This window comes from Scyliorhinus canicula, chromosome 3, assembly GCF_902713615.1.
Source record: "Scyliorhinus canicula chromosome 3, sScyCan1.1, whole genome shotgun sequence".
NCBI classification, from domain to species: Eukaryota; Metazoa; Chordata; class Chondrichthyes; order Carcharhiniformes; family Scyliorhinidae; genus Scyliorhinus; species Scyliorhinus canicula.
The window spans coordinates 24610321-24629116 of NC_052148.1; positions in this window are offsets into that span (position 1 = coordinate 24610321).

Consider the following 18796-nt stretch of genomic DNA (forward strand, 5'->3'; position numbering starts at 1 on the left):
GAGATCATCGCGGAGCAGACTGCCCTCATGAAATGAAATGAAAATGAAAATCGCTTATTGTCACGAGTAGGCTTCAATGAAGTTACTGTGAAAAGCCCCTAGTCGCCACATTCCGGCGCCTGTCCGGGGAGGCTGGTACGGGAATCGAACCGTGCTGCTGGCCTGCCTTGGTCTGCTTTAAAAGCCAGCGATTTAGCCTTGTGAGCTAAACCAGCCCCTAGTCCGCCCCATGAACCGGACCCGCTGATACTGCCGACCCAGTGCCAACATCTTGTGGAACAGCTGCAGGTTGCACAATATCATCCACACTGTGATATCTGTAAGGAATTAACGAGGCTGAGAGATCGGCAGTAGGCCAAGGCTTCCACCGTGGGACCCTCAAATACCGAAAGCCTCCCCCACCCTTACACTTCCCAATTCTCTCAGAATGCCATCCAATGAGCTGATTGTACTGGCGGACCCCGCCCTGCACATGCACCTCCCCCCCCCCCTCATAAAGGAGGCTCAATCACACCAGGTCCCAAACCCGGACCCCGGATCACAGGCCCAGGGCCGGCTCAAGGCACCGGCAACTCGGGCAGTCGCCCGGGGCGCCATGTGCTAGGGGGCGCCAGACTCGGGTCCCGCGCATGCGCAGTTGGGCCAGTGCCAACCAGCGCATGCGCGGTGGCCGCCCTCCCCCAGGGCTGCCCCCCCCCTGGTCCGCCCGCCCCCCCCCTCGGTCCGCCCCCCCTCGGTCCGCCCCCCCCCCCGGCTCGGTCCGCTCCCCCCTCTGTCCGCCCCCCCCTCGGTCCGCCCCCCCTGGTCCGCCCCCCCTCGGCCCCGCCCGCCCCCCCCCCCCCCCCGCCCCCCCCCCCCCCCCCCCCCCCCGGCCCCGCCCCCCCCCCCAAGGGTGCCGAAGTTCAGCTTGCCCGGGGCGCCAGCAACCCTAGGGCCGGTGCTGCACAGGCCCCAGCCGGGAACTTTGCTTGGACCGGATGCAGGTTCCCTCCCCAATCCATGCACCCACCCTCTGGCCGGGGGGGTGGGGTTGGGGTGGGGGGGGGGGTGATTTCTGAGGCCCAGCTCTCGAGTGTTTGATTGTTGGCTGCTACCTCTGTGGTGCTGATGCCTTCAGTGTCCAGGCAAAGTGTCCAGGCCTCACAGTCGGATTGGGACGCTGGGCAATGACGCTGGTCTGAGACATGGCACGTCTACCCAAGGGAATCGACTTGGGAATATTTTGTTTATTAAACAGTAAACATTACAAGTGGACAAAACAAAACTATTTACAGCACCTGGAAGAGGCGTTGTGCCGCACCGTTGTGCCACAGAAGAAGAGCAGCACGGTAGCATGGTGGTTAGCATAAATGCTTCACAGCTCCAGGGTTCCAGGTTCGATTCCCGGCTGGGTCACTGTCTGTGCGGAGTCTGCACGTTCTCCCCGTGTGTGCGTGGGTTTCCTCCGGGTGCTCCGGTTTCCTCCCACAGTCCAAAGATGTGCGGGTTAGGTGGATTGGCCAGGCTAAATTGCCCGTAGTGTCCTAAAAAGTAAGGTTAGGGGGGGTTGTTGGGTTACGGGTATAGGGTGGATACGTGGGTTTGAGTAGGGTGATCATTGCTCGGCACAACATCGAGGGCCAAAGGGCCTGTTCTGTGCTGTACTGTTCTATGATCTATAAGAGCACAACCACAAAGCCACAGATACAGAAAGAAAACCAAATACATGTGGAACAGTAATCAGGCAGCAACAACACAAGGTCAGCGGGGATCCACTTGGGAGCTGTGGAGTGCTCACATTACCAATTCCCCATTTTGATAGCTTTCAGCTGACTGGCAGAGGCCGCCCCGGTCAGCGGGGGTTAAAGTGACTTTCACCACATTCCTGCGGACGGGGCGCTGTCCTGGGGGTGTTCAGTGTGAAGGACAGGGAGCAGCTGCAGTTGCCCCTGGAATGGGTATACACGATCGGAGGGGGGGGGTGGGTGGCATGTTGGACCAGCGGGCGTTGAGCCCCTCACCCCTTGCCCCGCCACCAGTGGTGACGCCCCCCCCCCCGATGGAGGCCGACCTCCCCGATCAGCCCGTCTCTTCCTCGGTGCTTCCCCACCCACCCGGAGCACTGGCGCAGCAACCCCGGTGCCCCTAGGCTGACTGCCCAATTTCCAAGATGGCTACTCACCTCCGATCCCCACAGCAGCCGTTGCGTGAGCTTCACGTTTTTAAATAGGTGGGAATGCTCACTGGGAAGCCGGTTACATCACAGGAGGTCGTTAGATAGGGGGTCCTTCCTGGTAATGGGATGGAGATTCCCTGAATTTGCAATTAATGGTTTCTTGCCAGCTCGCGGAGGGAACGGCATCTCACTAATGATCGGAACGATCGGTTAGATTGGAAACCAATCGGTGCCCAGCACGGTTCCCGATTTCAGCCTCTCCCGTGACCTGACCGGCTCGCGTGGATTCTCGGCGGGTACTACCTGACTCTTAAATCACACCCCTAGTCTCAAAATGGGAGAATTCCACCCTATGACTCCACATTTCTGTGGCGCTAACAATTGCACACAAAAGACTCGATACGGTACAAGAGAGGCTTTATTACAGTGAGATGCTATTCCTTCGGCTGCAGCTGTAGAATGGCATCTCAGGGAAACTTATGAATATTTATACTGCTCCCTGTGGGCGGAGCTAGCTGGCAGGGGCTTACCGGAAAACCTGTACTACAGGTACTGTCATACATCCCCTAATGCAAGCACACACATGTATACAGTGGCAGAGATCACCACAATTTCCCGAAAGGATTCATCCTGCATTTCGTGGTGAAACGTGAAGGATAGAAGAAGGTGGCATCAAAAGACTGGCTCTGGCCCATGACTTCCTGCACTGTCAAACCTTATTCCAATTAAACAATAGGAGTTGAGAGTCTCAGTAAACTCACAAACACATGGCTACAGAAAATGCCAAGTTGAGCATCACACAATTTCCCATGAAGATTAAAAAGGTTCCTTGGTCGAGATTGAGAATTATATTAATGAACCAGCAATTATATTCACAACATCTGGAAGCATAAGGCATTATTAGTGAAGTAAGCATTAAAGGAGACATAAAACTCATGTAAGATCAAAGAACAAGTTTGCAATTTGTTAATGCCTTTCGTGTTTCAGAAACTTTTCACAGCTCCTTTATGTGCAATAAATCATCTTGAGTTGCAGTAAGTAAAGTAAGTAAAGTTGCCACAGTCCCAAATGAGCATAGGCTGCTTTCCCCTTTGAGAGGGGGAGAGCTGACTGGTGGTGATTTAACTTCAGCTGGTATGGGATTGAACCCGCACTGTAGGCCTCGACCTACATCACAAACCAGCTGTGTATGGTAAGGCGACCATCTTGAAAACAAAGAGCATGGAAAAAATACAATTTTAAAGTGGGTACAGGAACAGAGAGACCTGGAGGCTCACACATTGTGGGTTGGATTCTCTGTTGGCCGATGCCGAAATCAAGGACTGCGATCGGGCGGACAATAGCATCTGACGCCCAAATCGCGGCAGGCCCAGTTTGACACCAGGTCACTATGCTCCGCCCCCTCCAAATCGGCATCATTGGGACGCGCGCCATGCAGTTGCAACCTCGTCGGAATGTCATTAGCGGGCCCACCTGCGATGCTCCGCTTCCAATTGGCAGAGTTCCCGACGGCGTGGGCCACGTGTGGTCTTAGCGGTCGTGAGCCTGGCGTGGACGGTGCCGAGAGAAAGAGAGGGCGTGCGGACCCTGTCCAGCACTGCCACAGCCGGCTGAGATCCCTGTCGCTGGCTGGAGGGCTTCTGCCAGGGCTGGGGGGAGTGGTGGAGGGAGGCCAGGAGGTGGACTGTGGGGTTGGGGTGGGCGAGTACGTGGTCTTTTAGGTGCATGTGTGGAGGCTGTAGGCGTACACGCGGCTGCAGCTTCTCAGTCCTGCGTATGTGCAGCACGGACCCTGTGATTCTTCAACCGTTTTCCACGCGTTCCGCGAGTGATGCACGTGGCACTGGTGCTAGCCCCTCACCGGTAGCTAAATCAGCGCATGTTGCACACCGATTTTCCCGTCGTGAAACACCGCAGATCCTCCGTTGGCGTCGACACTTAGCCACAGGAACAGAGAATCCAGCCCACAACCTTTTGATTCTCCCGTCCCGTCGGCAGTGCAGCTCCTCCCACGGGTTTCCCAGTGGTGGAGTGGCTTCACTGGGAATTCCCATCGACAGCGGTGGGACAAGGGAATCCCTCCACCAGCGAGTGGCGGCCGGGAAACACGTGGCTGGGAGACCGGGGTCCTGAATCCTGAGGAAGGCCCAATGCTGACCAATTACAAGCCTGACAAGCACTCACTTCCATCGAGCCTCCCCCTCAGAAGTGATGTGAGTTTCCCACCAGGTGGGCTGAACTCCGAATAGAAGAATCACAGAAGCACACAGCACAGAAGAAGCCCTTTGGCCCATCGAGTCTGTACCAACGCCTGACCTGCCGACCTAATCCCATTTGCCAGCACTTTTCTTGAATGCTTAACCATGCCAACGGCTCATCGAGGTACTTTTTAAAGGATATGAAGCATACCGCCTCTACCACCCACCCAGGCTCATGTTAGCCCCATTGAATTCCACCCATTGTGTCCAATTAGTCATAGACATAGCCATAGAATTTATAGTGCCAAAGGAGGCCATTCGGCCCATCGAGTCTGCACCGGCCTTGGAAAGAGCACTCCACTTAAGCCCACACCTCCACCCTATCCCCGTAACCCAGTACCCCCACCTAAACTTTCTGGACACGAAGAGCAATTTTGCAAGGCCAATCCACCTAACCTGCACATCTTTGGACTGTGGGAGGAAACCGGAGCACCCGGAAGAAACCCACGGGGAGATTGTGCAGACTCCACACAGACAGTGTGGCAATAAGCAATTTTCATTTCATTTTCATTCATTCAGTGACCCAAGCCGGAATAGAACCTGGGACCTTGGAGCTCGGAAGCAACTGTGCTAACCACTGTGCCAGCACGGTAGCACAATTCTGGGCAGCAGCCTTCAGGATGGATGTCAAGACATTGGAGAGGTACCAAGATTGAGGGAATAGTTATGACGAGAGAATAAAGAAGCTGGAATTATTCTATCTTGTGGAGAGGAAGTTAAGGGAGATTTAATGGGAGTGTCATGAACATAGAACATAGAACATTACAGCGCAGTACAGGCCCTTCGGCCCTTGATGTTGCGCCGTCCTGTGAAACCACTCTAAAGTCCCTCTACACTATTCCCTTATCGTCCATAATTAGAACAGGCGCCGGAATGTGGCGACTAGGGGCTTTTCACAGTAACTTCATTTGAAGCCTACTTGTGACAATAAGCGATTTTCATTTTAATTTTTTTCAATTAGTATGGCGTTATCCTTTAATTTAAATTGCCATGCATTTATATTTCTATGTGAATCTATGTTTTTCTTACCCTTGGTTAAATAACCCAGAAGCAGACCTTTTGTATTTAAAAGGATGTGTTTATTTTTTTCACACCCTTATGCTGGTGGTTACTAAATGTATCACTCACACTCTCATGCACAAACATCAAAATTAGGTACAAATAAAGATAGAACAATGTTTAATAAAAATTGGAATGGATCTTGGTCACTATTTTGATGAAGGCTTGTTATTTCATAGTCGCTTTGTTAAGCCATTGGAAGTGAAGGCTTTGAAATTGCAGAGATGGTTCAGCAGTTGAATTGGGTCCAGTCATTGATCTGCCTGAGGCTGGTTTCCTCAGGTAAGGGAAAACCTGGAACCAGGTAGTGGGACGTTAGAGGTTCCTTGTTTCTCTTTCAAGGAACTGTGGTACGGCCCTTTTTCAGTCTGTTTGAAAGTTCAGTGGCTGTGTTTGTTGGTCCCTCTCCATCCCTGTGTGATGGAGTTCTGTGATGGAATTCTGTAATGGAGTTCCATGATGGAGTTCTCTGATGGAGTTCTGTGATGGAGTTCCGTGATGGAGTTCTGTGGAGGTGTTCCGTGATGGAGTTCCGTGATGGAGTTCCGTGATGGAGTTCCATGATGGAGTTCTGTGGTGGAGTTCTGTGATGGAGTTCCGTGATGGAGTTCTGTGGAGGTGTTCCGTGATGGAGTTCCATGATGGAGTTCTGTGATGGAGTTCCGTGGTGGAGTTCTGTGATGGAGTTCTGTGGTCGAGTTCTGTAATGGAGTTCCATGATGGAGTTCTCTGATGGAGTTCTGTGATGGAGTTCCGTGATGGAGTTCTGTGGAGGTGTTCCGTGATGGAGTTCCGTGATGGAGTTCCGTGATGGAGTTCCATGATGGAGTTCTGTGGTGGAGTTCTGTGATGGAGTTCCGTGATGGAGTTCTGTGGAGGTGTTCCGTGATGGAGTTCCATGATGGAGTTCTGTGATGGAGTTCCGTGGTGGAGTTCTGTGATGGAGTTCTGTGGTCGAGTTCTGTGATGGAGCTCTCTGATGGAGTTCTCTGATGGAGTTCTGCAATGGAGTTCCATGATGGAGTTCTATGAGAGAGTTCTGTGGTGGAGTTCCGTGATGGAGTTCTGTGATGGAGTTCTCTGATGGAATTCTGTGATAGAGTTCCGTGATGGAGTTCTGTGATGGAGTTCCATGATGGAGTTCCATGATGGAGTTCCATGATGGAGTTCTGTGAGAGAGTTCCCTGATGGAGTTCTGTGAGAGAGTTCCATGATGGAGTTCTGTGAGAGAGTTCTGTGTAGGTTTGTAGCAGTTTGTTATATTTCAACTGGGATCAAAAGATGGCCACTGTGTCAGGTGATCTGGACAAACTGTCAACTCATCCTCCAAATAAGCTATTGATGACTCAAACAGAATACTGCTATTCTTTCTCTCACCTGTGGATTTGTTCCTTTCACACCTTACATTTGCTTGTCAATTAATATATTTGTGCTTGAAAAGGGCAGCGAGGTGGCGCACTGGGTTATCCCTGCTGCCTCATGGCGCCGAGGTCCCAGGTTCAATCCCGGCTCTGGGTCACTGTCCGTGAGGAGTTTGCACATTCTCCCTGTGTTTGCGTGGGTTTTGGCCCCACAACCCAAAGATGTGCGGGGTAGGTGGATTGGCCACGCTAAATTGCCCCTTAATTGGAAAAAAATGAATTGGGTATGCTAAATTTATATATTTTTTAAAATTTGTGCTTGAAGAAGGCCGCCCAATTCAATAGGGTCTATTTACATTTGTGGGTATCGATTGAATGTTGAGGTGACTTTCATGTCTAAGAATATCCTCCCCTTGTTTCCTTGGTAGAAAAAGGAGGATTGCCTCAAATCCACAATAAAAACGTCATGTGATTAGTCTTTAAAAGTTTAAAGAAATGTAACCTTTTAAATACAGGTTTTGTTTTGTAACTTAATTCTCATGCCTGCACTGGCAGAATAGAAACATTGAAACATAGAAAATAGGAGCAGAAGTAGGCCATTCGGCCCTGCACCACTATGCAATATGATCATGGCTGATCCTCTGCTACACTCCCACATTCTCTGAGAGTATGACATTTTTTTTTTAATTGTTCATGGAACATGGGCGTTGCAGGCTGGGCCATCATTTATTGCCCATCCCTAATTGACCATGAGGGGCAATTAAGCGTTAACCATGTTGCTGTGCATCTGGAGTCACATGTAGGCCAGACCAGGTAAGTACAGCAGATTTCTTTCCTGAAAGGACACTGGTGAACCAGATGGGTTTTTACACCAGTCAACAGTGGTTTCATGGTCATCCTTAGACTTTTCATTCCAGATTGTTATTGAATACAAATTTCTCCATCTGTAGTGGCGGGGTTTGAACCTGGATCCCCAGAGCATAACTCTGGGTCTCTGGCTTACTAGTCCAATGACAATACACTATACCATCGCCTCCCCAGTCGATATAGGGGATCAGAGGATCATAAGACTGGTGTTCAATATTAAGAGGAGTTGTGATGGAATAGATGAGGAGAAACTGCCTCCAATGGATGGAGGGTCATGACGAACCATCAATTGAACGCGAGACGAGTTGCTGTACAAAAGTAAGGCTTTAATAAGCTAGATGTTAGCCCTGCGGTCGACTACAGTAAATGGACGACCGCCTGGCGTACTGGGTATTTATATCCCGCCCTTTACCGTGGGGTTAACTCAGCCTCTCGACCAATCGGGGAGCCGTCACATGACTGGTCTCAACCAATCGGTCGAGAGGCACATGACCGACCAGGGCCAATGGTAAGCCGGTGTTCTGCACCAATGGCAGGCAGCTACGTTAATCATACCACCACAGGTCAATAACCAGGGGATGCATTTTGCACTTAATTAGACAAAGGGGATTAGATAAATACTCAAAGAGGAAAGTTTGCCGGGCTGTGGACGAAGAGCAGGGGAAGTGGAACTTATTGCATTGTGCATTCAGAGTGCTGGCGTGGGCACATTGGCCGAGCGGTTACCTGCGGTGCTCAAATAATCTACGACTCTCTGGTTTGTATATTGTCATGCAGGAGGTGAATGTTATTTTCAGAGTGGCTATGTTTGGAAATATATAAATAAAGTATATAAATTTTAATATTTTTAAATCAATATTTTAAACAAGTTGTTTGACACTGTTGTGAAGGGTGAAATGGAGGCAAACTGTCATTGTGAATGTTTTCTAAATAAGGCTTCTTCGTCAGCACACAGTGAATGAGGATTGTGATTAATCTATATTAGGCTGCAACTCATCCAATAAAAGCTGGAAGCCAGCATCGACTGCATCAATGTTGAGCGTGATTCCATCTGGCAGTAATTATAATCATTCAGAAATAAAACGAACAGCATGGAAAAAAAAAATCACACAAAATTATCAGCAAATTTGACACCAAGAGATGAGACGTTCGATGAGAAGGGTGTCTTTCGAGTTGTGGCTCTCCCTAACTACCTTCTGTCCCTCCACTCGCTGTTGGGGTGCCCCATTAATTAAACAGCTAAATCTTTTTAAAAGGACAATTTGAAATAAAATCAGGAAAAGTGGCACGGGTCACAGGAACGTAGAAATGACAGGCCAAAGAAAAACCAATGTCTTTTGCCAGTGTGGGATCCTGGGTCCATCAGTGTTAGCTAGCGGATTCTTCCATTCAGTGATCAGTCAGCACACTGGAGCATAGGAAATATAAGCAGGAGTAGGCCATTCAGCCCCTCGAGACTGCTCCACCATTCAACTGGACCATGGCTGATCTTTTGCCTCAGCAACACTTTCCAGCACTGTCCCCAAATCCCTTGAAACCTTTAATATCTTGGAATCTATTGATCTCTGTCTTGAAAGTGCGCCACACTTGAGCCATCTGGGGTAGACAATTCCAACGATTCACTACCCTCTGAGTGAGGAAATTCCTCCTCCTCTCACTCACAAATGGTCTACCTCTTATTCTGAGGTCGAATAAGAGTTCCCTGGTTCCAGAACTGCCCCTGCCACCACTGCTAGCCAGGGGAAACACCCTACTTGCATCTACCCTGTAGTGCCTTCGAGGAATTTTTTATACTTCAATGTGATCAACTGACATTGTCCTAAACACTGGACGATAGGGACAGTCTCCTTAATCTCTCCACGGGGTGACCTGGAGGAGGAGGAACATGCGGCCTCATCAGAGGAGAAGCCGGACCAGGAGGGGCTGGAGAATGGGCCCAGGGAGGTCCCGTGGGAGCAGCCGGAGGATGGGGGGACAAGCAGCGGCGGCGAGGGTCCGGTACGCCCGGAGGGCCAGGGACCACCTCATCCTCGCCCACTTCTCATAGGACGTGACTTTATCTCACCCCCTCTCCCCTTCCCACCCACCATACCCCTCACCCATTCCACCATTCCCCCCCACCCAATGCACCTTTCCCTCCCCCTTGCCCCTTCCCCCCAAACAACCACCCCCCCACACACATCCATTCCCCACCCACCCCGCCCCAATCACTGTGTTCCGCCCTCCCAGGGTCTATGTAACATCACTCCAGGGCGGTGGGCCTGTGTTGGCACTGTCAGGGAGGCTTTGGGTTGGCCTCTAGTGCGTCTTCCTCCCGGTTGAAGTGTGTAGGTCCCTGGGGGTCACCTCGGGATGGAGGGGCAGTTGAAGTGAGCTCCAAATGCCCCTGAGTTTTCTGGTTCTGCCAGTCCTGGGTGGCTCCCCAATGACTGCACCATGGTATTGACGTCCTCAGCGATGCCCGCTGTGACCGGGCCACACATTGCAGTGCCTCGCCAATGTCCACCTACGTCTGGGACACCTTCCTCAGCAACTGCAGCGCCTTGGCAATGCCCACCTGAGACTGGGACATGCTCCGGAACACCTTGGCAAGGTCCACCTGTGCCAAGGTTGCAGCCTCCAGGACCAGGACATGCTGTCGAGGCGCTCAGCCACTGACTGACCAACACCACTGCTCACGCTGCTGATGTCGTCCTCCAGGATTTGATGTTCACTGCGCTCGTCACCCTAGCAGTGTTGGCCTTGGTGCCACGCATTGCCGGCAGCATCTCCTGTGCCTGTAGCCTTTGAGACTCCTCCAGTCGACTATGGACCCACTGGAGTGTCGCTGACATCCCCCTCTGAATCTCACGGTCGCACCTTAGCGTCTGCATCAGCTCTGGGATAACCTTGTCCAGAGGCTCGACATCTGACTGGGTCCTGGGATCCAGCAGACCGCCGGCTGCTGTCTTGTCTGGGAGTTCCTGCCTCTACCTGATGTGCATCAGCAACTATGTGGTGCTCACCAGATTGTGCCCCATAAGCCTGACCACTACTGTCTCCCGCTGAGGTGTGTGTTTCTGCAGAGGTGGGAGGTGGGGATGACATGCTGCGCCGCCTCAATGATGGCATCCTCAGAGCTCTCCACCGAGTTGTTCTCTTGGATGGGGGTGGTGGGGAGTTGGAGGTGGGGCTGGCACCATCAGATTGAGATCCTACGGGAAAATGGACATTTGGTCAGTGGGAATGCACGATCATGAAGCCTGTCATGAACAACTCATGTGTGACTCATCATCTGGGTGGGGGCCGGTGGATACTCACCTCCACAGTGCAGGCCCAGCGCGACGCCAATGACTGCTCTGTCCTCGGTTACTCCCGGTACCTCCTGGGCCTGTTCCTCGTACTGGGTGAGGACTCTGATGTCCAGCACCCGCCGTCCATCTGGCCTCTTTCCCACCTGTTCTGGGTCAACCACCCCTGCGGGGACAAAGAGAGGGCATCGTGAGCCGGACGCTTCATGCCCTGTGATGGTGTGGGGGTGGGGGGCATGACGGGAGGATGGGCATGAGCACGGTAAAGGGCGGGGTGTTCTGTTGGGTGTCAGGGCATGCCGGGGCACAAGCACAGTTGTGCAGAGGCGGGTTGGTGGGGGAGGTGATGGTGGAGGATGTGGCATTAACTGCAGGGTCATCGGAGGGGGGGGGGGCAGGCAGGACAGATGCCAGGGGGGCGATGCCAAATCACCCATGTGGCACTAGGTGGCGGTCCTCCTTGTCAGACTCCCCGGGTTGCTGCCACTCCCTCCCAGGCGGCACTGGCTGCCCTGTGGCTGACCCTCCGACCTCTTTGGGAGAACAGGATATCCTGTCTGGACTCCACTGCATCCAACAGTCTGGCCAGGTCGGCATCTCCGAATCGTGGAGCGGGTATGCACGGTGGCATGGCTGCGTGCTGTCTGGGATTTGCTCTGCAGGATTGGGTTTAAGTGCTGCTCCCCCTCGATGGCGCGGAGCTGTCGGGTGTAGTCCAGGAAAATCAGTCGGTTATACAAAATGCTTAACCATTCATATATTAATAGAACTGTCATCAACATCATTCGGTAAAAACAAAATAAATATTTATACTTTGGATGCAGAGGGAGCGCACGGCTTTCACTGTCAATGGTGTCTGCAATCAGCATGCACCTCAGCATGCTTTCCGGGTGTCTCATTTCAGTAATACCGATAATCAGTGGAAGGTGGTAACTCTGCACATGGGCAACGGTCAATATAATGTCTCATGGGTCGCACTCAGAACCTAAATGTACAGCAGGTGGACCCAGGTTGCAAGTTGTCTACCACTGCTGTAACCTGTTTACATGTACACTAATAAACAAGTATGAAGCAGATACCAGAGTGTGCCTGCAGTCTGTTCAATAACCAAGACCCACGTTAAGAGTTCAAGATAGAAGGACCCATATCAGAACAGAAGGGAATAAAGGGGTATGGGTATTGAATGGGAAAGTGAAGTTGTGATAGAAGATCAGCCATGACCTTCTTGATCCGCGGAGCAGCCTTGAGGAGCCATACGGTCTATTCCTGCTCCTCTTTCTTACGTCCTTTAGTAACAGGGTCTGAAAACAAAGCCTTCCCTTCTTTATGTAAATGGAGTCTCTAACTGTAGTTCATTGTGGAACACTTTACAAACCAGTCGTTTGATTGCTGCAGTGCACCCCACAGACCTCAATCATTGTGGTTTGATTACACAGTGCACAGGGACTTCAGCCATCAGTGATGAAAATGGACGACTCCATGGCAACGCCATCTGCTTGTTCAAAGGAGAGGCAATTGTGAGTAAAATATGTTGCAGCAAGAGATAAGCTGTGTGAAATGTTAGCGTGTTGGAAATAACTCAAATCATAAAATGACTGCAATATACTGTGCGTAGTTATGTATATTTTAAGACATCCCTTTCTTTCCGTCAGATAAAGGCAATCTCCTTCGCATGTGGAAGTGAAAGAACTGAGAGCGCTGATTGTGACTGAGTTCACAGGGTCAGTCGAATCATGGGAACAGGAGGAGGCCATTGAGCCCCTCGAACCTGTTCCACCGCTAAATGGGAATGTGACTGATCTGTGAGCTAACTCCATGCACCTGCCCTCACCAATATCCCTTAATGCATTTGGCGAACAAAGGTCTATCGATTCCAGTATTAAAACTAACAATTGATCACGGATTCATCACTTTTTACGGAAGAGAGTTATAAACTTTGACCACTTATTTGTGTACAGAAATGTTTCCTAATTTCACTCCTGAAAGGTCTGGCTCTAACTTTTGATTGTGCTCATCCCCACCTGCACATCGCACCTCCCCCCCACCCCTTCCTCTTTGTCTTGGACTCCCCAAGCAGTGGAAATAGCTTTTCTCCGTCTACTTAATCTGTTACCCTTAATTACCATGACGCAGGGCAGGCTGGTGACCACTGGAAGTACGTCTCAGTCTCGATAGAAAATCTGGCCAGGCACACCATTTAGCTACCCAGATAGTTGTGAGGACCCAACCTTGGGTTGAAGGCAGATGGTTGAGGAGTGGGTTCGTGTTAAGGGTGGGGGTAGAAGAATGATAGCCACGTTGGGCCAGTATACCTTTTGATCATCTGTGTACGGGAGGGTTATAATCAAGGTTTGTTTTCTCTAGAAATTGTACTTTCCTTTGCGGGTACAGCTCGTTTACCTGGCCTGAAATCCCCGCCCCTCTTTGGCCAACTTCCACCCGCCTCACTTGGTGCCCTGGTGGGATTGCCATCTGTAATTAAATGTATTCCTGGAGTTTTCATCAGAGGGCTGGCCCTAACACTCGAGCCATTAGTCGGCCAACACATCCATCCCTGTGACACACTGCCTTCCTACGCCGAATGGGAAGTAAAACAATTCTTTTCCCGATTGGACGATGATTGACTGTCAGCCAAACAGCCTGTTTTTCCCATTTTTAACATTTTTATACCTGACAAAGACAAATGTTCTAAGAAAAGTGATGAGAGAAAACCAATCTTTTTAGTATCCCAATGGTTTTTCCTCCAGGGTTGTACGCAGCAGTGTGCTGGAGATTGTTCTTTAATTTCTGGAGACTCCAGGCCAATCCTGGAGGGTTGATAAACCTGGGTGGAGTCTCCGATCCCCGACACCGAAATCGCATTCGGCGACGGGATGGAGAATCCCCGATGTCGGCGAAATCAGGAGCGGCGCCGCTTTCTACGAGATTGCCGCACACCGTATTCACGGCCTCAGGCCATTCCCTGAGGCCCACCCCACGATGCTCCATTCCCGACAGCATGGAACACGTGTGGTCTCACCCGTCGGGAACTCAGCGTGGCGACTGCGGACTCAGTCCAGCACCATCACAGTCAGGGGGAGGGCCAATCCGTGGGCAGGGGGGCATTATTCGGGGCTGGGGGCACTGTGTGGGGGGTGGTCTGGGGCGCGCGAGCCGGCCGAAGAGGGGGACTATTTTTGCGGGCCAGGTCCGCGGGCTGCGTCTGCCATGAAGCACGGCGTGGCCGCTGCAGCCCGCTGCTGTGCGCATGCGCGGCAACGGACCCGGCAATGCTCTGGGCCGTATCGGCAGCTAGAGCTGGGAGCTCTACACTGCCTGGCTGCTAGCCTCCCCCCCCCCCCCCCCCCCCCCCCCCGGAGCACGGAATCGGTGGCCGTTTTGTGCCAGTTTTCTTGGCATAAAAAAACGCAGTTTTCACGCCGGCGTGGGGTCTTACTCTCCCAAACGGAGAATCCAGACACCTGTCTTCCAGCACTGTACTCAGTCAGGAATCAGTCAGTGAGGAGGGATCTTCATTCCTGTCTCTGCATCGCCATCTGCGACAAGACATCCATATAAAGACAGGTCAATAGATGCGGCTCTTATTCGATCTGAGAGTAATCCCTTAAATGCCAGAGAAATGGGACGATGAATTTCAACCTCCATGTCTCGCTCCAAAATTGGAACTTTGCACAAAATGGAGGGAGAGGATAGCTGGAACATGACACGAATTAGGGTGGGCATCAGGAAGATGGTGGACCATTGGACGGGAGCATTGGCTTCATGGCATAAAGAGTCCCGCCCCCCCCCCCACCCCCTCCCCCTCTCCCCCCCATCCCAAACCTTCGATCCCCAGCATTATTTTAATTGTTGGAACTCAGTTGCCTAATTTTAGCAAGCTACCAGATACCTCATTGAATGAGCTGGGGAATTAGCTGGAATATTCTGGTGGGAAAAGATCTGAAAGTTAAATCTGAAACAGGGTGACAGAGAAACACTAGAGGTTAACCCACAGAAATAACGTAAAGCCAACCCGAGTGGCCTTCAGTGGTTCCTTCAAAGGGTAGCTGGCTCTGGGTCATGCTGCAGCCCATAGCAGAAGGCAATATTCATGAACAAAGTTCTTTACAGCTAATTAAAAAGTGTTTTTGAAATGTGGGCACTGTTGTACTACGGGATTTAATTTGCACACCACAAGCTGGCGCAATTCAGCAATGAAATAAATGACCAGATCATTGCTTTTTAGGCATTCCGAGAGGGATAAATAACATTACATAACATAAGAACTCGGAGCAGGAGTCGGCAATTCATTCCCTCGAGCTGCTCCGCCGCCATTCAATACGATAATGTCTGCTCTCATCTCCATCTTCCTGCCCGCTCCACATAACCTTTCACCCCGCTACTAATTAAAAACCTATCGATCTCCTCCTTAAATTTGTTTAGTGTTCAGGCATCCACTGCACTCTGGGGTAGAGAATTCCACAGATTTACAACCTTTTAGAGTGAAGTAATTCCTCCTCATTTCAGTTTTAACTCTGCCATCCCTGAGCCTAAAACTATGGTCTCTTGTTCTAGAATGTCCAACAAGGGAAACATCTGCTCCACATAGAACAGTACAGCACAGAACAGGCCCTTCGGCCCTCGATGTTGTGCCGAGCAATGATCACCCTACTTAAACCCACGTAACCCAACAATCCCCCCATTAACCTTACACTACGGGCAATTTAGCATGGCCAATCCACCTAACCCGCACATCTTTGGACTGTGGGAGGAAACCGGAGCACCCGGAGGAAACCCACGCACTCACGGGGAGGACGTGCACACTCCACACAGACAGTGACCCAGCCGGGAATCGAACCTGGGACCCTGGAGCTGTGAAGCATTGATGCTAACCACCATGCTACCGTGAGGCCCATTCAACATCCGTGAGGCCCATTGACATCTACCCAGTCAATCCCCTTTAGCATTTTATACACCTCAATTAAATCTCCACTCATTCTTCGAAACTCCAACAAGTACAGGCTTCCACTGCTCAATCTCTCTTCAGAAGACAAGTCCTTTATCTGTGGAATCAATCGAGTGAACATTCCCTGAACCGCCTCGAATGCATCTACGTCCTTCCGCAAGTAAGGGGACTAAAACTCTGTGCTGTACTCCAGATGCGGTCTCACCAATGCCCTATACAGTTGCAACAGCCCTTCCCTACTTTTATACTCGATTCAATTCGCAATGAGTGTCACCAGCAAATAAAGGACAACTACTCTGCCCATCAAAGTAGTACTGAGGGATGTGTCCATCTGCCGGGGCAGACAGGGGTCTCGGTGTGACATCTCATTCAAAAGACAGTACCTCCGCCAATGCAGCACTCCCGCCGCAGTTCTGCACCAGAATTATCAGCCTGGATTTTGAGCTCAAGTCTCTATAACTTTCTGACTCAAGGGGTAACAGCCTAACAGCATTTGCATTTAGTTGCTGCTGCAAGCGAGGGGCCCCCGATTTAAATATTTTTGGCGAGTCTGCTGGCCATCTTGAGGTCTACTCCAAAGTCAAGTCAGGTGGCCAGTCTGCGGTAGTTTGAAAATAATTTGTTGTCTGTGGAACACCCTGGGGTACAGCACAAATAGGGAGTCAAACAGCCACACCTCACCTCCACAAGACTTCAAAAAGCAAATCAAGATCATTTTTTTCACACCAACTCTTTAAATTATATTACAAAATCAATAAAATTAAAGATGAAAACTGATTCCTAAGTGAGGAAGTGATTAGCTCATCAACTTGCTTGTGTGAAATTCCTTAATTCATCATTACGGCTCAAAGTTTAATCCAGTTACTGACTTCATTAAGATGGCAGGCAAGGGAATTGTACTCAAGTTGTTTGTTAATATTTCTGTGCAGCGAATAGGATAGAATGGTTGCAGCACAGAAGGAGGACATTTGGCCCATCTTGTCTGCAAGAGCAATTCGCCCTGCTGGCACGTCCCTGCCATTTCCATGTAGCCCTGCATATGAAATGAAATGAAAATCGCTTATTGTCACGAGTAGGCATCAAATGAAGTTACTGTGAAAAGCCCCTAGTCACCACATTCCGGCAGCTGTTCGGGGAGGCTGTAAAGGGAATTGAATTGTGCTGCTGGCTTGCCTTGGTCTGCTTTCAAAGCCAGCGATTTAGCCCAGTGAGCTAAACAGCCCCTACATAAACAGCCCCAGCATATCCTTGCTCTTCAGATAATGTTCCAATTACCTTTGGATTCATAGAATCATAGAATTTACAGTGCAGAAGGAGGCCATTTGGCCCATCGAGTCTGCACTGGCTCTTGGAAAGAGCAACCTGCCCAAGCCCACACCTCCACCCTATCCCCATAACCCAGTAACCCCACCCAACACTAAGGGCAATTTTGGACACTAAGGGCAATTTAGCATGGCCAATCCATCTAACCTGCACATCTTATTTCCTCTGTGGGAGGAAACTGGAGCACCCGGAGGGACCCCACATAGACACAGGGAGGACGTGCAGACTCCGCATAGACAGTGACCCAAGCCGGGAATCGAACCTGGGACACAGGTGCTGTGAAGCAATTGTGTTAACCACTATGCTACTGTGCTGCCCTGATTGCAATGATTGAATCTGCCTCCACGCTCTCAGGCAGAGCTTTTCATAGATATGTGGATACATGGAAGATAGGAGCAGGAGGAGGTATTTTGGCCCTTCGAGTCTGCTCCGCCATTCATCACGATCATTGCTGATCATCCAACTCAATAGCCTAATCCTGCTTTCTCCCCATAGCCTTTGATCCCATTCTCCCCAAGTGCTGTATCTAGCTGTCTCTTGAATCTCTTCAAATGATTTAGCATCAACTACTTCCTGTGGTAATGAATTCCACAGGCTTGTTAAGTAATGGGTTAAGAGACATTGCAATTAGTTGTCTCATTTATGTTATGTGTCCAATAATTGACACTGATATGTAAAGGGGCTTCTGATGGCCTCTGGGTCTTGTGATGTATAAAGTCTGTTGGAAGAAATAAAAGTGTGTTGGTGAAAAAGGAACAGAACTTTTGTGTCTTCATACCACAGCATCTAATATGTCTAACAAGGCTCACCACTCTGTGGGTGAAGAAATGTCTCCTTACCTCTATCCTAAATGGTTCACCATGAATCTTCAGACTGTGACCCCTGGTTCTGGATGCACCCATCATTGGTAACCTCTTCCCTGCATCTACACTGTCTAGTCCTGTTAAAATTTTATAAGTCTCTATGAGATTCCCCCCTTATTCTTCTGAACTCCAGCGAGAACAATCCCAATCTGGTCAAACGAAAGAGAAAATGCTGGAAAATCTCAGCAAGTCAGGCAGCATCTGTAGGGAGAGAAAATAGCTAACATTTCGAGTCCGATGACTCTTTGTCAAAGCTCTTCCAGGAATGCCTACCCTGAAGAAGTACTGCTCTTCTCTCTGACTTGCCACTTCCCAACCTATTCAATCTTTCCTCATAGGACAGTCCCACCATCCCTGGAATCAGTCTGGTAAACCTTCGCTATACTCCCTCGAGAGCAAGAACATCCTTCTTCAGAGAACGAGATCAAAACTGCACACAATACTCCAGGTGTAGCCTCACCAAGGCCCTGTATAATTGCAGCAACACGTTCCTGCTTCTGTACTCGAAACCTCTCGCAATGAAGGCCAACATACCATGAGCCTTCTTTACCGCCTGCTGCACCTGAATGCTTACATTCAGTGACTGGTGCACAAGGACACCCAGATCCCGCTGTACAATCCCCTCTCCCAATTTACAACCATTCAGGTAGTCATCTGCCTTCCTGTTTTTGCTTC